A 19,492-nucleotide genomic window follows, 5' to 3' on the forward strand; every position below is an offset into this window, starting at 1 on the left:
TGCACAGGTGGGTTATAGGTCACACAGTGAAATGGCAGAGGAGCTTTCCAAGAAGAAATGACTCACATTGACTCCTGAGGAGACATGGAGGATGTGAGGTCTCTCTTCTGGCACAGTTTAGGGGTAGGAAGCCTTCAACTCTCTTCCTCTCAGATTCTCGGTGAAGGATCCTTATCCTAAGATGCTTTAGAAACTTTCCTTCCATCTTCTGTATTTCCTGACACCTTTAGGAGAGGACTGGACTCTTGTCATGTCCATAGCCCAGATGTACAGAGAGCATTTGGAGATGGGCTGATGGCCCACTTCTGGGCTGGACCACTAAACTCTCTCTGTACTCTGGGTCCAGTTCAGCAGACTAGCTTCAATCTTCTTGTCTGTCCTTAGGCTAAGGCCAAAGATTATTTCTGCTCCAAAGAGCAGACATCGAGATGATGAAAAAACCAGACCACTGAAGAGTCCCTGTTCCATCAGTCACCATGCACTATGATGATGGCAAGGAATCCACTTGGGCCCAATTGTTGTGTCTCTGACACTGTTCACCAGCCCGTCTTTCTGTTTGCTGCTTCCACTCTGGTTAAGACCCGGTGGCACCTGCTTCCACTCTGGTTAAGACCCGGTGGCACCTGGATTTCTTTCATTTTTTAAATTTTCTTCTCTCTTCTTCATTTTTTTTTTGCTTCTTCATAACTAATAAGGATTATTAGTAGAGTCATTTGTTATATGATCAGTAAGACCAGGCTCCTGTGTGGAAGGAACTCACAGATCAACGCCAATCAAAAGAGACAATACCCCACATGCTGTGGCGGGCTGAAGAAAGGTTTCCAGTGCCAGCTTGAGCAATCAAGGCAAGGTGGGGGATGTATTTGTTTAATTTCTTCCCCTTTGCAGGCTCTGCCTTTACTAGATAGGAGCAGATTTGGGCTATAACTCGAAACTGAGGAGAGCCAGGTAGGATGAGGAAAGGAGAAGCAAGTGCTAAAAATTGGTTCCTTGAGGCAGTGAATGTCTCCTTAACAAACCTAGACCCCAAGCTCTGCGACTGAATTCTCACCAGCTGGGACCATGCCGCTCTGACCAAATCACGAGTGACAGATAAAAGAAAGACCTGAGATGCAAACCACATACCAATTTAGCAAAGGAGCCCTCTCAGGATTTCCTCTAAGGTCCTGAATGCAGAGAAATGATACCATTTCCTGGCTTAATAATGCAAGTTTGAAAATGTTTCAAGTGACCTATTCCATTTGTATTGATTGACTTAACTGTGCGGGGGAATTGCCTTTGGTGGGGATGGGGGTTGTACCATGAAAAGCTTCATACTTTTGTCTCTCAATTTTCCCACTCTGGGATACAAAGCCTTCCCTTTCAGAGGATGAGATGACATTCAGGAAACCAAGCCCCAGAAAGACTTAACATAGTAGATACCATGATGGGCTGTGCTGGGCGGTCAGGGGCCTTCCCTCTCTCTAACCAGCTGGGCTCTCTGGAGCATAGGAAATGAGAATATCAAACCATATGATCACCCAAACTCTTCTGAGATTGTGAATTCTGCTTAACTTTGAGGTATGACTGTTCATCTTCCAAGGGCAACATTTGGTAGGCAGTAGGGTGGCAGTGGGGCATCTGAGGGGAACCTGGGTGTGCATGGTGGGGAAAAACAGACAAAGACAGGAGAACTACCATGAATAGCTGGTTGTTCCATGAACAGGCATCTTCTTTTTGGATGCCTAGTGCTCAGCTCGATCCATTGAAGTAGTCTAGCATCAGGCGTAGAGGCCCGTGTCATTGTAAACCCCCCTCTATGTGCCCATTCCCTGCCTGGGTGTGCTTGCAGAGTTCAGCTCTGCAGTAAGTTAATTTTTTTCTGTGTGGTCTCGCCCAAGTGGGCAGGTTCCTTGACAAGCTTTGGCTTTTTTTCTTTTCCTCTCTTAAAAAATTCACACGCTTGGTTCTGCCCAGAACAGGCCAACATGGCACCTACTGAGGATGCCAGTTCAGAAAACAGAGGACACACAGTTTGAAAGGAAAGCTCCTCATTTGTAGATGGCAGAAGCAGTTTCGTGGTGGAAGCTCTGCATATTTTTATTGCCTACAAATAGCCAACTCAAATCTCAAAACAAGACCATGTAAAGAGAAGAACTCAAGAAAAGTCAAAACCTTGAAACTTACCTGGAATGTATAATCTTAGGAATAGTCATCATCTGGATTAATTGTAAAATTATTACTCACATGTCACCAATGAAATGACCTTATAATAATGTTTTGATGCTTTCCCCCCATCTCAAAATAGAGAATAAAATGCACAATGAATATTTATTCCAGGAAAGCTTCCTAGTTTTAAAGAGCTTGAGAGTCTTGCTATCTGTTGATACTTCCCAGGTGGATGCTCAGGTTTCCTTTGACATGCTTAACATTATGCATGAGCAATTTGGGTTGTAAAACCAGTTTGCAAATAAATGAATTTCAGAGATTTGCTTGACAGGAAGGCAAAATCGTGATCAAAGTGTTCAGCTGATTAGAAGGGGAATAGAAACAATTAGGAGGTAAGGAGGAAGAGGAATGAAGGGAAGGATGTGTGATGTGTGTATATATGATCAAACCGGCAACCAGACAACTCTGAGGCCTCCGGAAGACAGACCTACTCCCTCTTTGTCTTTTGGGAGCCTGCAGAGTAGGGAGGGCTGATGACGGCTGTGCTGTCCTCTTACAAAGATCCTTCACTTACATCTCTTCCTTTCATCTCCTCGGCCATCTGCTAGGGAAGCAGGAGCAGGACTGCTATTCCCATTTCACAGACGAGACAGAGGGAAGGGACTTGCCCAAGGAAGTGCCACGCTCCCCTTATGGTTCTCATCTGGGCTCTCCCTTCCCCACAGGAGCCTGCTTCTCCCTCTGTTCTCTGCCTCTCTCTCTCTGTGTGTCTCTCATGAATAAATAAATAAAATCTTTTAAAAAATAAAAAAAAAAGAAGAAAGAAGGTAGGGTAGTGGAAAGGACAAATGGAAGCTCCAATGAGCACCAGGTACCTGGAATATCATTCGGCCCCGAATGTACAATGACATCGCCATGTCTCACCTTGGCCCTGGATGCCCATCGCTTCACCATCTTTCTGCTCTGAGTTTGGGGACAGCCTCATCAAGGCACATGTGTCGTCTGCTGCTTCTCAGTTACACCCTGCACTATCTCATCATTTATTTCTCCATAGTCAGCAGGTTGACATCAACGTAGTTGGCTCTTTGCCCTCCTCTTCCTTCCTTTTGGAACTTTATCCTGCACTAGTTGTGATAACATGAGTTTCTGTGTGTATTGGTCTCTTGCTGCTATAATATGTTTCCATAAACCTAGTGACATAAAACAATGCAAATTTATTACCATCCAATTCTGTAGGTCCGAAGCATGAAATGGGTCTCATTGGACTCAAATTGAGGTTTGGCTAGGGCTGTGTGCTTTCTGGAGGCTCCGGGGAAAATCTGTTTTCTTATCCCTTCTAGCTTTTATTATTTTATTTTATTTTATTTTATTTTATTTTATTTTATTTTATTTTATTTTATATTATTTTATTTTATTTTATTTTATTGACTTTATTTATTTATTTGACAGGGATGAGGAGAGAGAAAGTGAAAGAAAACACAAGCAGGGGGAGCAGAAGAGGGAGAGGGAGAACCAGACTCCTCGTTGAACAGGGAGCCCGACAATCCCAGGACCCTGGGATCATGACCTGAGCCAAAGGCAGATGATTAGCCCTGACTGAGCCACCCAGGCACCCCTCCCTTCTAGCTTTTAGAGGCCATCACATTCCTTGACTTGTGGTCTCTCTCCATATTCAAAGCTGGCAGTATGAGGCCAAGTTTCTTCTCATGCTCCTTAAGTTTCTTCTCATCTTTCTATCACTCTCGCCTGCCGTGCTTTCCACTTGTAAGGACCCCGAGTCCTCCACCCTGGAAGCATGGCCCTCACCAGATTGATCACCATCATAACCTTAGGGACTAAACCTAATGAGCCTCAGAGGCTCAGTGCACATGCCTTCTCCTCATGACACTTCTTTGCATGTCCCCTCCTGGGGTTCCTCTCTATACTCTTGGCTAGGTTATCAATTCCTCGAGGGCTATCTTGGGGTGTCACCCCCTTGAAGTGCACCTCCCAGCACATAGCACGGTGCACACTCACAACCGTGTGTGGTACTGCCTCCCTGCACAGAGCAGGAGGACCTCTCAGACTCTCACATAATGTGAGTCACTTTCCCTATTTCCTTGCAGGGTAGTGATCCGAACACACACGCTTTAAGATGCCCTTTCTGGCTTTCTTCTCCCCTATATCTGATTGGTATTTCTAAATGAGAGAATTCTCATCAACATTTCTGATTCTTTTCATCATCCCCGTTATCCCTCACCAAAAATGACTCCTGAACTCAGAACTGAGGGATGCCAAACACAATAGGCTGATATGCCACTGAAATGCCCGGTTGATTCCTCCCTAAAATTCACAGGCTTGTGTAGACTGCTTGGCAACTGCCCCACTTGGGAGTCCTCGACTGAATGCTAATTTTCTTCTGGAGATCTTTGAAGATAAGGAAAAGCAACCACAAAAAATTCCCCATTGCCCCCCCCCCCCAACTTCCTTTCTGTTCTTTTTAAGATAAAGTTTTACTGTCTTATGGAAGATCTAATATAAGGACTTTAGAGTCAGAAAGCTTTGGGTTCAGATTGTAGGACAGCTATTTCCTGAGTGTCTCCTTTAGAGCAGATTACTTCATCTTTTGAACAAGGCCCCTGGGTACAGCTCCACTGGCTGTACAGTGCCCAACTTCAGTGGATGTTGTCCAATAGAGCACAATGATAATATTACCTCCTAGAGCTGTGCACTCCAGCAGCCCCATTTGTGCTCTACTAAACTCTAAAATGTGGGTTGGACCTACCACCACATGTATAGGTTATGGAGGCGGATTAACAATATTTAGTGTATCGAAAGTGCACTATTAAGGTCACAGTAACTATGAGTTCATGGTTTGGTCTGAGGCTAGTTCCTGGGATGTTCTCCTGCACACTGGGCTGAGGGTGCTTTAGGCCTTTCAGTGCACGCAAACATGTAATTTGGTTCCTGATGGATTGGGGTTGATTATTGTTTACGATTGAGTGTTGTGCTTTCATCTGAGTGAACTCATTAGGCATAGAGAATGAGACAGGTGCTGCTCTCTGGAGTGTCAGCATCATACACAGCTTCTCAGCCCTGTCACTCTGGCTTGGGCACAGGGAATGAGTGTTCCAGGGCAAACACTACTGCCTAGGGGATGTCTCTAAATCTGGACACGGACCATGTTGCCTACCCATTGAGCTCATTTACCATGGGGGGGGCGGGGGGAAAGAAGATTCTGACTCCATGTTTGATATATGCCCACTGAGAGCTTTCAAGCTCTACTCTCTATCCTTTGCTCCATATCTGGCCAAACTGAAAAGAAAGCCTGGTACACCAGTGTGATATTCAGACCACGCAGCCCCTGGGCCTTGTTCACAAGGGCCTTCATCCTGACCCCAGCCACTCACCACGATATAAACCAAGCCGTTTCCCCTACCTTCATTTGAGCTCTCCCTCAGCAGCGGGGGTACCTGTCTTGCTTGCCCTAGAAAGTTCTATTATGTGAGTAATACATCTTTTCTTATCATCTTGGTACAAGTATAACATCATCAGTCTCAATATCAGAACCAATTTTGAGTGGAAGGTTGGTTACATCTTCCATTGGGCAACCACAAAACATTAATTTTGCCTTTAATGCTTGAATTTAGAGACAGCTAGGGCAGAAAGAAAAGAATATCGGACGCGAGGCTAGAAGATCTGACAGTCTTGTTTTAGCTGGTCATCAGCTCTAGGGTATTTGTGAAATGGCTTACATGCTTTCACTTTTTTGAAATGGGCATTCTGATAAAGACTTTAAATTGCTTAACACATTGGGGCACCTGGTGTCTGAGTCAGTGGCGCATTCGACTCTTGATTTTTGGCTCAGGTTGGGAGCTTGAGCCTCACGTTGGGCTCTGGCTGGGCATGGAGCCTGCTTAAAATTCTCTCTCTCTCTCTCTCCCTCTATTCCCGCCCCCACCCTTTCTCTCTCCCTCTCTAAAACAATAAATAAATGAAGATAAATAAAATGGTTAATACTGTGTTCACATGTCGTAGTTAAGGGTCTTGTCATCTGGAAGGCTGCATTACAAGTAACGATAGTTAACATGATCTGCTTTTGCTCTGAGGCCACAAAAGCCACAAATGAGGATCTTTTTCTCTTTAGCTCACCTTTGTTCTCCATGTATGCCCAACTCATTGCTGTGTTTTCAGAGAAAGATTTGATAATCCTTGTTGCCTGAAATTTAGGGTGGGTGACTTTTCTTCCATACCTGAAGAACATTTTTTCTTTCAGAGGCATGGTTCTGTTCTCTGGCCACCTCTTCTTTGTGGAATAATAGAATTTTAGATCATCAGAGCTAGAGCGACCTTTCAGATGATCCTGAATGGTCCAGCCCCACTCCCTCCAGGTGAGAGTATCCACGTCTAATGAAGTTAACTCTCCGAGATCATACAGCAGTTACCGATGGGCTTTCCTGCATATTTCTTGTGTTGGACTGTAAGTGACCATCTCTTGGTATCATGAGGAACGTTATTAATCTACTGGTACATTCAACATGAAGTTGATTTTTTTCTAAACTGTATCAGGGCCTCCGATAATGCATTTTGAAATTGATCCCACCTGACTTTGTGGCTTTCCATCAAATATTAAAATTAGAGGACAACATAATAGTGAGAAGCTTTCACATCTTTATGATGCAGGAGTTCTCTTTCCAACATTTCTCATTGGGAAACATCTAGATTTCTTTAACAGTTCCAGTGACAAGAGCCAATACAGACTCTGTGTCATTCTGCTTTCTCTTATTCAGTTTTTAGCACAATACCCTCTGCCTAAGCCAGCCTATTCGTTCTTTATTTTTATCTTCTTCCAAAACTTAAATCCTTTATTCTTTGGCCAGAAACATTTTTTTTTCTCAAAAAAAATTTTTTTTTTCCACAGCTCCTCAGCTTTATTGACCCTGTTCTATTGGTTTGTTTGACTTTGTCATCCATTATTCGAGTCTTTTTTAAATTGGGGCTTGTTGCAGAGCTCGGTGAACTGCTTGTTAAAATGAACAGTGTCACCTGCTTTTCGTTTTCATTTGGATGATTAGTGATTGTGCATCATTTCTTCTGTGTCACAGCCACCTCATGGAAGAGGCACGGTGCAGGTGGTATCGCTACGGATGATGAAGCCATTGGCTGAGTGACGCTCCTTCATCCCAGACATCCCCACAACTGGTAAGAGACAGATTTGGGGCTGGCACATTGATCTATATCATTTGAGCTCAGTTTTCCTTTGGGCAACGCTAAGTATGTTCTTCCCATTATGGCAATGTCTCGGTAACTAGAGGGATGGCAGGGCATTTGGGGGAATGGGGGATAATTTTCTGTGTCCCTAAAATCAGCTCTATGCTATAATCTCTTCCCCCATACCTTGTTTCTCATAGCCACCATGTGTCGTATGTGATTTTAGTTTTTACATTTTTGTCCAGTGTGAAGAGTGTTTCCCTTCCTCTCGCCTTGCCTTCGTGTCTGGCCTACATCTCTTAGGATGGAAGCACAGTTATTTTTTTTCCCCCAGATTGTGCATAGCTTCCCAAATTCACGACAACCATTTGCCTTTAATTTCTACACTGGAATCTTGCCTATGAAATGTGTCCAACTGTTCTTAGGTAATTTCTCAGTTTCAGACTAATTCCAATCATGTTGAAACAAAACAGACTTGTGAGACATAAGCTCAGTTTTTAGATTCTGACAACTGGCATTTTTTATCTTGTTCTAGAATTAGCAGTGATTTGAGGGAGGGATGGGGAAGAGTGGGCAGCTCTGGCAGCTGGCACATCAGGGGGCAGTGAACGGGGAGGAAGGCCAGGTACGGGGCTCTCTGCTCTCTGACCCTTGGCATCCCTGCTGGTGAGACAGGCACACCCCCATGGACCTGCCACTCTGCCCCGCAGACATCATACCACCTGTAAAGTAACCCGTCACTGTTCCGGAAACACTGGAGGTCGGCAACAAATGGAGATTTCTTCTTTTACAGCAAATGAGACCAGTCATGAAAAATGCTGTATAAACTTCAAAGGTCTCATTATTATTGGTAGTTACTTCTTTCTTGGGTGCCTAGAGTTTCACTCCTTAATTAGGGGGCACTCCCTTAGCCTCTTTGGAATAACATTCAATCACAAAGGTGGCCTTTGATCCTCCTGAATAGGTCACACCCAGGGTTTTAAATACAGTTATAATCTCCAACTAATCATAGTATAAATGCTGACAGCTTGCAGCCTAGAAGAGGTGAGTATGAGCCAGTATCCTTACCCACCACTTCAGTGTCTCCATTCCTGGATTAGCCAAGTAAGTGTGAGAAAGAGCTGTGACTTTCCCCTTTTAGGAGTCTTTCTGTAAAACCAGCCATTCTGGTCTAAGAAGCTGTGCTGTTCTCCGCCAGCCCCAGGGGGTAGGCAAAGCACAGACAATAGGAGTCAGCATTGTATTCAAAAGCAGGAGCCTTGGAATCAGACAGATGGGTTGATTCCAGTCCAAGATCAACCATTCCACTGCTGTGCGTAAGTGGCAAGTTACTTTATCACTGCATGTCTGGCTTCCTTCATTTATAAAAGGGAGGCCATCCTGCCTGCTTGTGGGGTTGTGTGAGATGGAAAGAGATAATGTGTGTGATGCACTTGTCGCAGAGCATGCAATGCTAAAGGAATGCACGTTTTCTTTGCAGGCTTTTTTGTCTCTACACTGATGTCTGCTCCATCAGGGAGGGCTCCTTTCCTTCCCATGCCAGTGAATGTCTCCCTCCCCAGTCCCAAACAGTGAGGATTTCCACTTAAATGGCCTCACAGCCTGCCTTAAAGGCCGAAAAGGGCATATTCCGCATATACTCATTCATTCATTTGCGATACAATAAGAAAGATTCTATGATGGTTTAGTAAATGTGAAGTCATCTCAGTTCAACTCACGTTTGTGCATTTGATCCGGGTTCTTCTTTATGAGTTTCTGCTCTAGCTCAGAGAATTCTTTCTGCTGCTCTCTGTTCTGCTTAGAGATGTATCTTGTTGAGTCTCCAAAATGAGAGGGAAAAAAAAACCCTCACAAAAACAAAGAAGAAAACCATTTACATGTTATGATTTATTGTCAAAATGGTTATGGTGGTGAGTGGGGATTCACTCTAGTTTATGAATAATATATTTACACTATTATGTCTCCTGGTGAATTTATAAGATTGATGTTGAAAAGAGAGACTCTAAGTATGATGAATTGCTACCACATAACGGTAGTCAATCTTTATCAGCTTCCATTCAAAATGAGCTGGAATGGTAGCAGGGATGCTCTGAGAGGTTTACAACTGGTGTGTTCTGCTATGTTCTTGCAATTCCTTTGGAAAATAAAAAAGGTATTGAGGGCCAGGCCCATTGTGATGTCTCGGGTGAGCACAACAACAGGGTATGCCCAGGGCTTATTAATACAGGACGGGAGGCAAGATCTATGATTCAATCAGAATTGGGACTTTTGGAGTGGCCGACACATTGAAATGTCAACACTTGAACATGTGCTGTCTTCAAATAGGCAGTGAATTTCATGGAGATTCAAGATGGTGTTAGCGAAACATATGTACATGGAGCCAGACAGCATCTATTTTCTGTATAAAGACTTTTTGTAGCTAGAAGTAGTATAGCTTCCTGGTTTCTTCACTCAGCTTATGTTTATTTAATGCCAACTGTGACCTAAGCCTTGCTATAAGGCATTCATGTATATAAGAGAACAAAGGAGAGGAGTCCCTGCCCTCTGGAAGCTTACATACTACTGAGCCAGAGACAGAAATGGATTGCTAAGCAAGTAAATGTGCAGGAAGTCGGGTCATGAAAATGACTATGTTGAAAAATAAGGTTAGAGGGATAGAGAATTTGGGTGGATATGGGGAAGATTTACTTTTCATTTTAATCGATTAGGGATATTTGGGGACCAAAATAAAGGAAGGGCAGGAGCAAGCCATGAGGATACCTGGTTAAGAACATTGTAGGTAATAAAGGCTTTGGGGTGGAAGTGGGCTTGGTATGCATGAGCTGATTGGAATGGGGGAAGCATCAGAAATGCATGCAGAGTTGGACGGCAGTGTCTGTGTCTGTTGGGAGCGCCAGCGGAGAGTGAAGTAGGAAGAAGCTGAGGCCATCCATGTACCGAATGTACTGTAGCACATACTGAAGGTTTCCTATGTGCTGGGCTTTCGGGGGATTCAGAGCATCTAGATCCTTATGGATCCCATAAAGATCTGCCTTGCTCCTACTCTGAACTAAATATCTCAGAAACTATGTCAAAGAAGTGCCACCATCTACCCATTTTCTATGGGTTTAGATCTGGGCCACCTGGCCTCACTCTAGCCTTGTGTTTCTAGGACTGTCCCCTGCCCCCAAAATGATTATGCCCTAAGCTTCCCTGTAGCTGACAGCAGACCTGCTCTCGGTCAGCTTTCCACCTGGCTCCAACTTTTTTTTAAAGTTATTTATTTATTTATTTATTTATTTATTTATTTATTTATGAGAGAGAGAGAGAGAGAGAGGGAGAGAGAGAAAGGCAGAGACACAGGAGGAGGGAGAAGCAGGCTCCATGCCAGGAGCCTGATGTGGAACTCGATCCCGGGACTCCAGGATCGCGTCCTGAGCCAAAGGCAGGCGCCAAACCGCTGCTGGCTCCAACTTTTTAAAAAAGATTTATTTATTTCAGAGAAAGAGAGAGAGAGAGAGAGAGAGAGAACACACAAGTAGGGGAAGGGGCAGAGGGAGAGGGAGAGAATCTCAAGCAGATTTCCTGCTGAGCCCAGAGCCTGATGCATGGCTCCATCCCAGGACCCTGAGGTCATGACTGAAGCCAAAACCAGAAATCAGACACTCAACTGACTGAGCCACCCGGGTGTCCCCCACCTGGCTCTAAATTTTGTCTTCTTTCTTCAGCTTGGTTAGTTGGCCAAGGATTTTTGTTATTAATGCTCTTCCTGCTTCACCACATCCTCAGGTACTTTTCCTAAGCACTGTCCCCAAGGTCATCTCTCAGCCTCTCTCTTCCTGGCCTATGAGATGATCCTAGGGCATGAATAAGAATCTCTGCCTTCAAGAATCCTTTGCGGAGGGGATCCCTGGGTGGCTCAGTGGTTTAGCCCCTGCCTTCGGCCCAGGACATGATCCTGGGGATCTGGGATCAAGTCCCACATCGGGCTCCCTGCATGGAGCCTGCTTCTCCCTCTGCTTGTGTCTCTGCCTCTCACTGTGTCTCTCATGAATAAATAAATAAAATCTTAAAAAAAAAAAAGAATCCTTTGAGGAGAGCACACCTGTCCAGTCCATCAGTGCAGGTTGAGTTAGATTGATATGCATGCTCTGTTGGAGGAGCAAATCAAGTGACATATGAGTTTGGAGAAGGAGGAAAACTTTCTGCCAAGAGAAGGTAATGGAGGCTCACAAAGAAACTGACCTTTGGCTTGGGCCTTGAAGGTATATGAGATAGCAGTGTGCAGAAGGGGTATGGGCTGGAAAAATGCATTCCATGCAGAAGGAGCTGCTTTTAAAAATATATGCATGTTTAAGAGTGCATGGTGTGTTTCAAGAGCTAGGGTCACCCACTGTGTATAAAGCGAAGCAGTAGACCGTAAACCAACCAGGGAGAGCGGACTTTATCTCAAAAGCTATCTTCAAGAGCCATTGAAGACTTTTAACATGTGTGGAGGGAGGGGATCGTATATGATTGATTAGTCTTAAGGGGATCATTCTTCCCCAAACACTACAAATTGGTGGAAATATACACTTTGGTCATGATGCGCCTGCGCGTTGTGCCTCATGGAAGAAGTCAGGGGAGGGGAAAAACTACCAATTTATCATCTATCATTATTTACAATGATGAAGACTTAACATCAATGGTGCTTGCTGTGTGCCAGGAACTATCTAAGCCCTTTTTATAAAGATTATCTTGTTTACTATGAGGCTATCAGTGAGATACAGTTATTATTTTAATATTACAAATAAGGGACATTTCCCAAATAAGGGAAGGATGAGGGCAGAGCTAGAATCATATAGTCAAATCACAAGGGGCCTTGAGACCATGCATAACTTTCTTGCCAAGGGAGGAAAGAAACAGAAGCCCAGCAAGGGGAAGTGCCTTATACATAATCACCCACACATTGGTAGTGGAGCAGGGACTGGAATCTGGGTTTTATGGCTCCATGTTCTGAACTAACCACCCACCAGGAATCATCATGCTGTGCACAAATCCCCAGCTCCCAGTGGTTCGCCATATCCTCTGTCAAGTTATTCACAGATGGCAGGTCTGGGGATCCTCCTTTCTGCAATGGGAAAAGCCCAAGAAACCACTCCCTCTTCAATGATTGACATATCACCATTAGTGATGAATTCATTTGGGTTAATCATACCGCCTCCCCCCGCCCCCCCCATGGTCTTTTAAAATTGGAATGGGCTCACGGGAGAGAATATTTTAAGTGTGCACTACCTTAGCATGAGTGATTTTGTCAAAGGTTTTCCCACCACACCCCCTTGGCCCCATGGGAAGAATATGCTGCGTTGCGTTGGTTGGAGGAACTAATGGGGTGAAGCAGACGTGTGTGCATACCAGATGACTTTTGGCTTAGTTTTACATTTGGAGCTGATACTAGCTTCCTTCTATTTTACACATTCTGATTTCCACTGTTCCCCTTTTCAGACTCTGCACAGTGGCCAAACTTACCTGCATGTCTAGCCCTGCACAAATATTTTAGTGATGATTATATGTAAGAACTCAAATACATGCTGCCCTCTACTTTTGTGGTTTTCCTTCCTTCCTTTTTTTTTTTTTTTTTTTTTTTTTGTTTTGGTTTGCTTGCTTTTGAGTTTGCTATTTCCAGAAATTCTTCCTAAGTCTACCCTAATCAGCTCCGAGCACACCTTTATACTGTGATTTCTTCAGTTTGGTACTGGGTGATGCCTTTGTTTTCACTCCCTGCAGATCCTTCCATCCATGCGTGCTGCTGAAGAAGGCAAAGTGAGGCAACCAAAATCTTGGATTCTGGTTCCAGTTTCCCCCTCACTGACCCATGACAAGTCCCAAGGCTCCTCCTCATAAAGTAGCTCACCTTCTAAGACATAGGAGAGTGTATCAAATGTCCTTTCCAAATATTAAAAGCAAGAGCCTATGGTTTCAATTAGATTGCAGTCATCTTGGAGTAGGAGCATGAGTTCACCATTTCTGAATTGGGGGCACATAGCACCATGAAAAGGACATTCGACACACAAAGTTTCCTGTACATGTTTCAGCTCTGCCCTTAACTTTCTGCCTGGCCTTGGAAACTTCTGATGAACACCCTTAGCTTTAGGTTCCTTATCTACAAATTAGCACTAAGAATCTCTACCTCGTATACCTGTGGGGATGATTAAATGAGGTCAAATATAAAGGTGCAACACATGGATTACTTTTCAAAAAATGTCTGAGTTACAGCCTCACAAAGGATATGCTCAACCCTTATTATAACTGAGGTTAGATCTGGTTGGGTTTGACATAATTGTAACTATCAGCTGACTCTCTATTGTCTGAAATGAGGGGTTCTCTGCTGCAGAGATAGATTATAACACATTTTAACTCCAAAGTTGCTACTGAGCTTGCAATCAAGGACATCCTGGAGACTCCATCATTAACTCAGTGTTTAGGAGACTCTCATTCATACTTTGGAATATTTAGCACAAAGACATGCATAGCTAGACATGCAGTTCCAATATAAAAAAAAATCAATGATTTAACAAACCTATCTGTAATCATTAAAAAGATGTTTTCAATAAACCATAATGGGTACTTTTTTCACCCTAAAAGACTCACTGGATTTGCAGCTGGGTAAGGATCAAGTCAGCTCATCTCCTCCTATGAAATTGCCCATTCAGATCTGCCCGCTGCAATAGATTCAGCTGTGATTTGCAGCAAATTAGCTCAAGTGATTTCACATTACAACCTTCTGCTAAAGACACTTTCCTAATGGGCCCTGTTTCTTGCTGGGTCTTCAAAGTCTTCTTTTGTTTTTGTTCTTGAATTTCAGAAGAGCTTAGGACAGTTTAGAGTAGTCCAATAAAATGCAATAAAAATGATTAAGGAATGTAAAGAGCATGAGCTGCAAGACCAGAAAATTAAACCTGGAGTATGCTTATAGGCAGGTAGAAAAGGCAGTGAAGAGCATGGTGAAAGGCAGAGTCATTCAACATACATTAACCTGCATTGATTTACTGAGCATGTGCGGTGCACTACACTGAAATTCTGGCACTTGGCTCTAAGCTTTGTGGCTTAAGCTTTGTCCAGCCCACAGAACAGGAATTCACCTTGTGCCTAAGTGTGTGAGGGATTTGAAGCTCGGGAAGTGTCTTCATTTTCTGTGGCTGCTGTGACAAATCACCACCGTCTTAGTGACTTAAAACCATGCAAATTTATTGTCATGAAGGTCCCTAGGTCAGATGGCCAACAGGAGTCTCCCTGGGCTAAAAGCAAGGTATTGGCAGGGGTGCATTTCTTTCGGAGGCTCCAGAGCAGAATGCTTTTCTTTGTCTTTTCTAGCTTCCAGAGACTGTCCCTGTTCCTTGGTTCATAATCCTTTTTCCATATTCAATCCTCTCCTGCCTCCTGTATTCACTTTTAAGAACCTGTATTAATTTGCCAGGGCTGCAAGAACAAAGTCCAGAGCCACAAACTGGGTGGCTGAAACAGCAGACATGTTTTGTGTGTGTTTTTTTTTTTTTTTTGACAGTTCTGGAGGCTAGAAGTCCTAGATCAAAAGGTTAGCAGGGTTGCTTCCTTCTGGGTATTGTTCTGACCTGTCACCTAACTTCTGGTTGTTTAGTGGCGATCTTCAATGTTCCTTGGCTTACAGAACTGTCACTCTGACTTCTCACATGACCTCTGACCTTCATCTCACATGGCACTCTCCCTGTATATGCTTGTTCATGTACAAATTTCCCCTTTCCTGAAGGGCACAGGTCATATGGGATTAAGGGGCCACCATACTTCAGTATGACCTTTGTTTAACTGGGTATATCTGCAATCACATTAGTTCCAAGTAAGGTCCTATTCTGAGGTCTTTGGGGTTAGAATTTTAGCGTATGAATTCTGAGAGACACAATTCAGCCTGTGACAGGACCCTTGTGATTACATAAGGCCCATCCAGGTAATTCAGGATAATTTCCCTATCACAAAGTCCTAATTCAGTCAAAGCTGCAAAGTAATAGGTCATATATTTACAAGTTACATGGACTAGCATGTAGACCTCTTTGAGGGTCTGTTATTCTGTTTCCCACAGAGCTTCTGGGTTCAGGTAGTATTAGAAACCTAGAGGATGAGGGGGGATTTGTTAAAAGGAGATTTTTGGTGGAGAACACTGGAGAAAGAAGGAGCTGTATCCCCAGGAGATTATAGAAGACAACCTTGCTTTCAGCAAACCACATAATCTTGTACGGTTGGCAAGCTTTATGCTCCGGCTTCTTTTTACTCTGTTAGACATGATCTACTGTTGTTTCTACCTTAAAGCACTTTCTCCAGGTTTCTATGACACTATGATCTATTTGCTTGCTTTCAACCACCATCACTATTCTTCCCTGTCTGTCCAGTCCAGTGGTGGCAAATCACAGCTGCTGGTCTCAGTCTGCCTGCTGCCTCCTTTTGTAAATGAAGTTTTCATGGAATGCAGCCATGCCCACTTGCTAATATACTGGAGCCTAGAAGTCCTAGATCAAAGTGTTGGCAGGATTGGTTCCTTCTGGGGACTGTTCTGACCTGTCACCTAGCTTCTGGTTGTTTGGTGGCGATCTTCAGTCTTCCTGAAGTGTTCCTGTGGCTACTTTCATGATACAGTGCCAGAGCTGAGTAGCCACAAGTGGGGTGTGGTATAGCCTTCAGAAGTAAAAATGGCTATGGCCTGGCCTTTTATAGAAAAAAAGTTTCCTCATCTCTGTTCTACTTTCTATTCTCCTCCTCCCAGCTTTGGAGGGCTCCAGAATTCAATCTCTTATTCATCTTCTCTTTTGCATCCACATTCTTTAAGTGATCTTAGCCGGTCTCCCATCTTTAGCTACCACCTCCCTACTGAGAACACTTGAAACTGAGATGGTCAATTCTGACCTGTCCCCTGTGAGTTTCGGGTACAAATATCAAACAGCCTCTCAACAGCTTCATGTGAGTAATTAACTAGAATCCCAAAGTTAGTTTCCAGGAAAGAACACTTGAATTCCAATACCCTGATCTGTTCCTCCCCTCAGTGACATCGTCATTCAAGCCAAAGACCTAAGCTTTGATTCTCCTCTTTCCTGCACCCCCACATCCCATCCATCAGCAGTTTGGTGAGCACTACTTCTAAAATATCCCTCGAATCTGAACACCTTTCACTGCCTTATTGTGTCTATGGCTGCCAGTGCCATGTACGCCAACATCTGGCACCTGTGCTACTGTAATGGCACCTGCTATTCTCCTTCCTTCTACTCTGCCCACCCCTGCCCTCCAGTAAATTCACTGACCAGCAGCCTAGGAATCTATCGTAAAGTAAATTCGACATTTCTTCCTCTGCAATGGTTTCCCATCTTTTTTTACAGTTTCCCATTTAAAAAATAAAATCAAATTTCTATGCCTGACAAGACATCCATGGGTCTGTGAGGTTTGGTCTCTGTCTGCAACTTCTATCGCCTCTCTCTGGCTCATCGCATCCCTATTTCCTTGGCCTTCATTCTAGGGCTTGAGTACCTCAAACACATCTTCATCTCTGGAACTTTGTATAGTTATTGTTCTCCCTGCGTGAACTCTTTGTTCCATAGTTTTCACATTTCTGGCTCTTATCACGGTGACCTCTGTTTAAATGTCACCTCCTCAGAGTTCTACCCTGACGATTCTTGCTAAATAGTCCTCCCTCTCATATCTCACTCTTGTAAATTTTATTCATAGAACTTTTCAGTTTCTGAATTTATCATTTTATTGTTCCTTGCCTTGCCACAAAACTCACCCTTCTCTCTCCCCTTTCTACAACAATGGGACGCAACCTATGTGATGGCAAGAACTTGGTCTGGATGGCAAGAACTTCATGGAAGAGGTGACCTGGGAGCCTCCCAGGTGATATTTCTTTATTTAGGCACACAGGCTTATGTGCATGAGTACTTTTACATTTTTATACTCTAATTCTCCATGTTGTCAAATAATTTTTTCATTCAGTATTATATCACAGATATTTCTGCATGTTTAATAGGTATATGTTTTCAAATCACGTGTATGGCCACAGACTATCATATTTTTTTTAATATACCTGATTTTCTTAACTAATGCCCTAACGTTGAACACTTATTCTTTTGGCATTATAAACACACTCTGATGATGTCTACTGCAGGCATTTTCAACACTTGTGTCTTCATAGGGCCAACTTTCAGCCCATATTCACAGGAGGCCAGACCAATTGTTGGGACATAGAATATCTGTACCAAATTGTACACAACTGACCAGTCTGTACTACACATGTGTAAGGACCACAATGTGTCTCAAATCCCAGCCCCCTAGCTGTCCAGGTCTCTGTCCCAGAACCCTGCAGACCTTCCTCGCAGCCTGGAGCCAAAGGTGGATGCCTGGCTCATCGGGGTCCCTCCAGGACACTGTGTCAGGTCACTTCTGTGTCATGCACTGTAGGAACAGTTTTGAATATTTGTTTATAAATCTCATGCTACCATGACTTTAAAGTTAGATAGAAGTTATGCATATCACACATTTTGATACATACTGCAAAAGTTATTTCTAGAAAATTTGTTCAGCTAGGCATATGTAAGTGTTGAGGTTGGAGAAGTTATTTAATTATAACTTCACCAAAGCTGGATATTGCCAATCTTTAATTTTTGTGGGTCTTATTGGAGAAAATATATCTGATTTTTGTTTTATTTGCATTAGTCTGATAATTGATAAACAGCATCCCTTTGTATGTTATTGGTCACTTTTTTTTTTTATTTGCGAGACAGAGACAGAGACAGAGAGCATGAGCAGAGGGAGAGGCAGACTCCCCACTAAGCAGGGAGCCTGATGTGAGTCTCCATCCCAGGATGCTGGGATCATGACCTGAGCCAAAGGCAGACACTTAACTGACTGAGCCACTCAGGCACCCAGTCATTGGTCATTTATACATATTCTCTTTTAAGAGAGACTTTCTGCTTATGTATTTTGCTCTCTTTTCTTTGGACTGTGGAAGTGTAACATTTTCTTTCTCTTATGAGTCAGATTTGAGGTATAACTATTTTTTTTTTGGTATAACTATTTTAAGAGCTTTATTGATATATAATTCACATACCATGCAACTCACCATTCAGAGTGTGCAATTGAAAAGATTTCAGTACATTCACAAATTTGTGCAATCACCACCACAAGCTAATTTGAGCACATTTTCCTCTCTCCAAAATGAAACTTTGTCCTTGTTAGCAATCACTCATTACCTCCTCTACCCCAGTCCCTGGCAAGCGTTAATCTCTATCAATTTGTCTCTATCAATTTGTCAGCTGTGAATATTTCCTGTCAATAGAATCATATAATCTGTGGTCTTTTGTGACTACTTTAGCTTAGCATAACATTTTCAAGGCTTATCCGTGTTGTAGCATGTAATCAGTACTTCATTTGTTTTTATTGTAGAGTAGTATTCCATTGTATGGATATACCATATTTTATTCTTTTATCAGTTGATAAATTTTTAGATTGTTTCCACTTTTGGCTTATTTATATAACACTGCAATAAATACTCATGTACATGATCCAGCAAATCCATTTAGATATATATATACCCCAAAGAATTAAAAGCAGAGTCCTAAAGAGATATTTGTACACTAGTGTTTATAGTAACATTATTCACAACAACCAAAATGTGGAGGCAATCCAAGTGCTCATTGAGGAATGAATGGATAAGCAAAATGTGATATATATGTACAATGGAACATTCAGTCTTAAAAAGGAAAGAAATTCTGACATATGTTGCAACATGAATAAATTTTTAGGATATCATGCTAAGTGAGATCAGTCACAAAAAGACAAATACTGTATAATTCTACTTATATGAGATACTTAGAGTAGTCAGAATCATAGAGAAACAAAGCAGAATGTGGTTGCCAGGGACTAGGGAGAGGGGAAATGGTATTATTTAATAGGCATGGAGTTCCAATTGCATAAAATTAATAAGAGTTCTGGAGATGGATGATGGTGATGGTCACACAGCATTATGAATATATTTTATACCCTGGAAGGATATATTTAAAAATGGCTAAGATGGTAAATTTTATCTGTATTTTGCCTCGATAAAACATTAGAAAAAAATTTATGCCCAAGTTTTATGTGTATATATATTTCTATTTATATTGTCTATATAACCCAGAAGGGA

The 19,492-nt window shown here is 42.8% G+C and overlaps 1 long non-coding RNA gene across 2 annotated transcripts in view; it reads left to right on the forward strand.

Moving 5' to 3' along the window:
* LOC140600750 (uncharacterized) overlaps positions 1-19,492 on the forward strand; it is a 361,628-nt gene that overhangs the window by 38,021 nt on the left and 304,115 nt on the right. For both annotated transcript variants that reach the window (XR_012003916.1, XR_012003917.1), the window contains exon 2: positions 7,233-7,329. This is a non-coding gene — a long non-coding RNA (uncharacterized lncRNA). The remainder of the gene's footprint in view (positions 1-7,232; positions 7,330-19,492) is intronic.

The sequence above is a fragment of the Canis lupus genome, chromosome 12, assembly GCF_048164855.1.
Source record: "Canis lupus baileyi chromosome 12, mCanLup2.hap1, whole genome shotgun sequence".
NCBI lineage: Eukaryota > Metazoa > Chordata > Mammalia > Carnivora > Canidae > Canis > Canis lupus.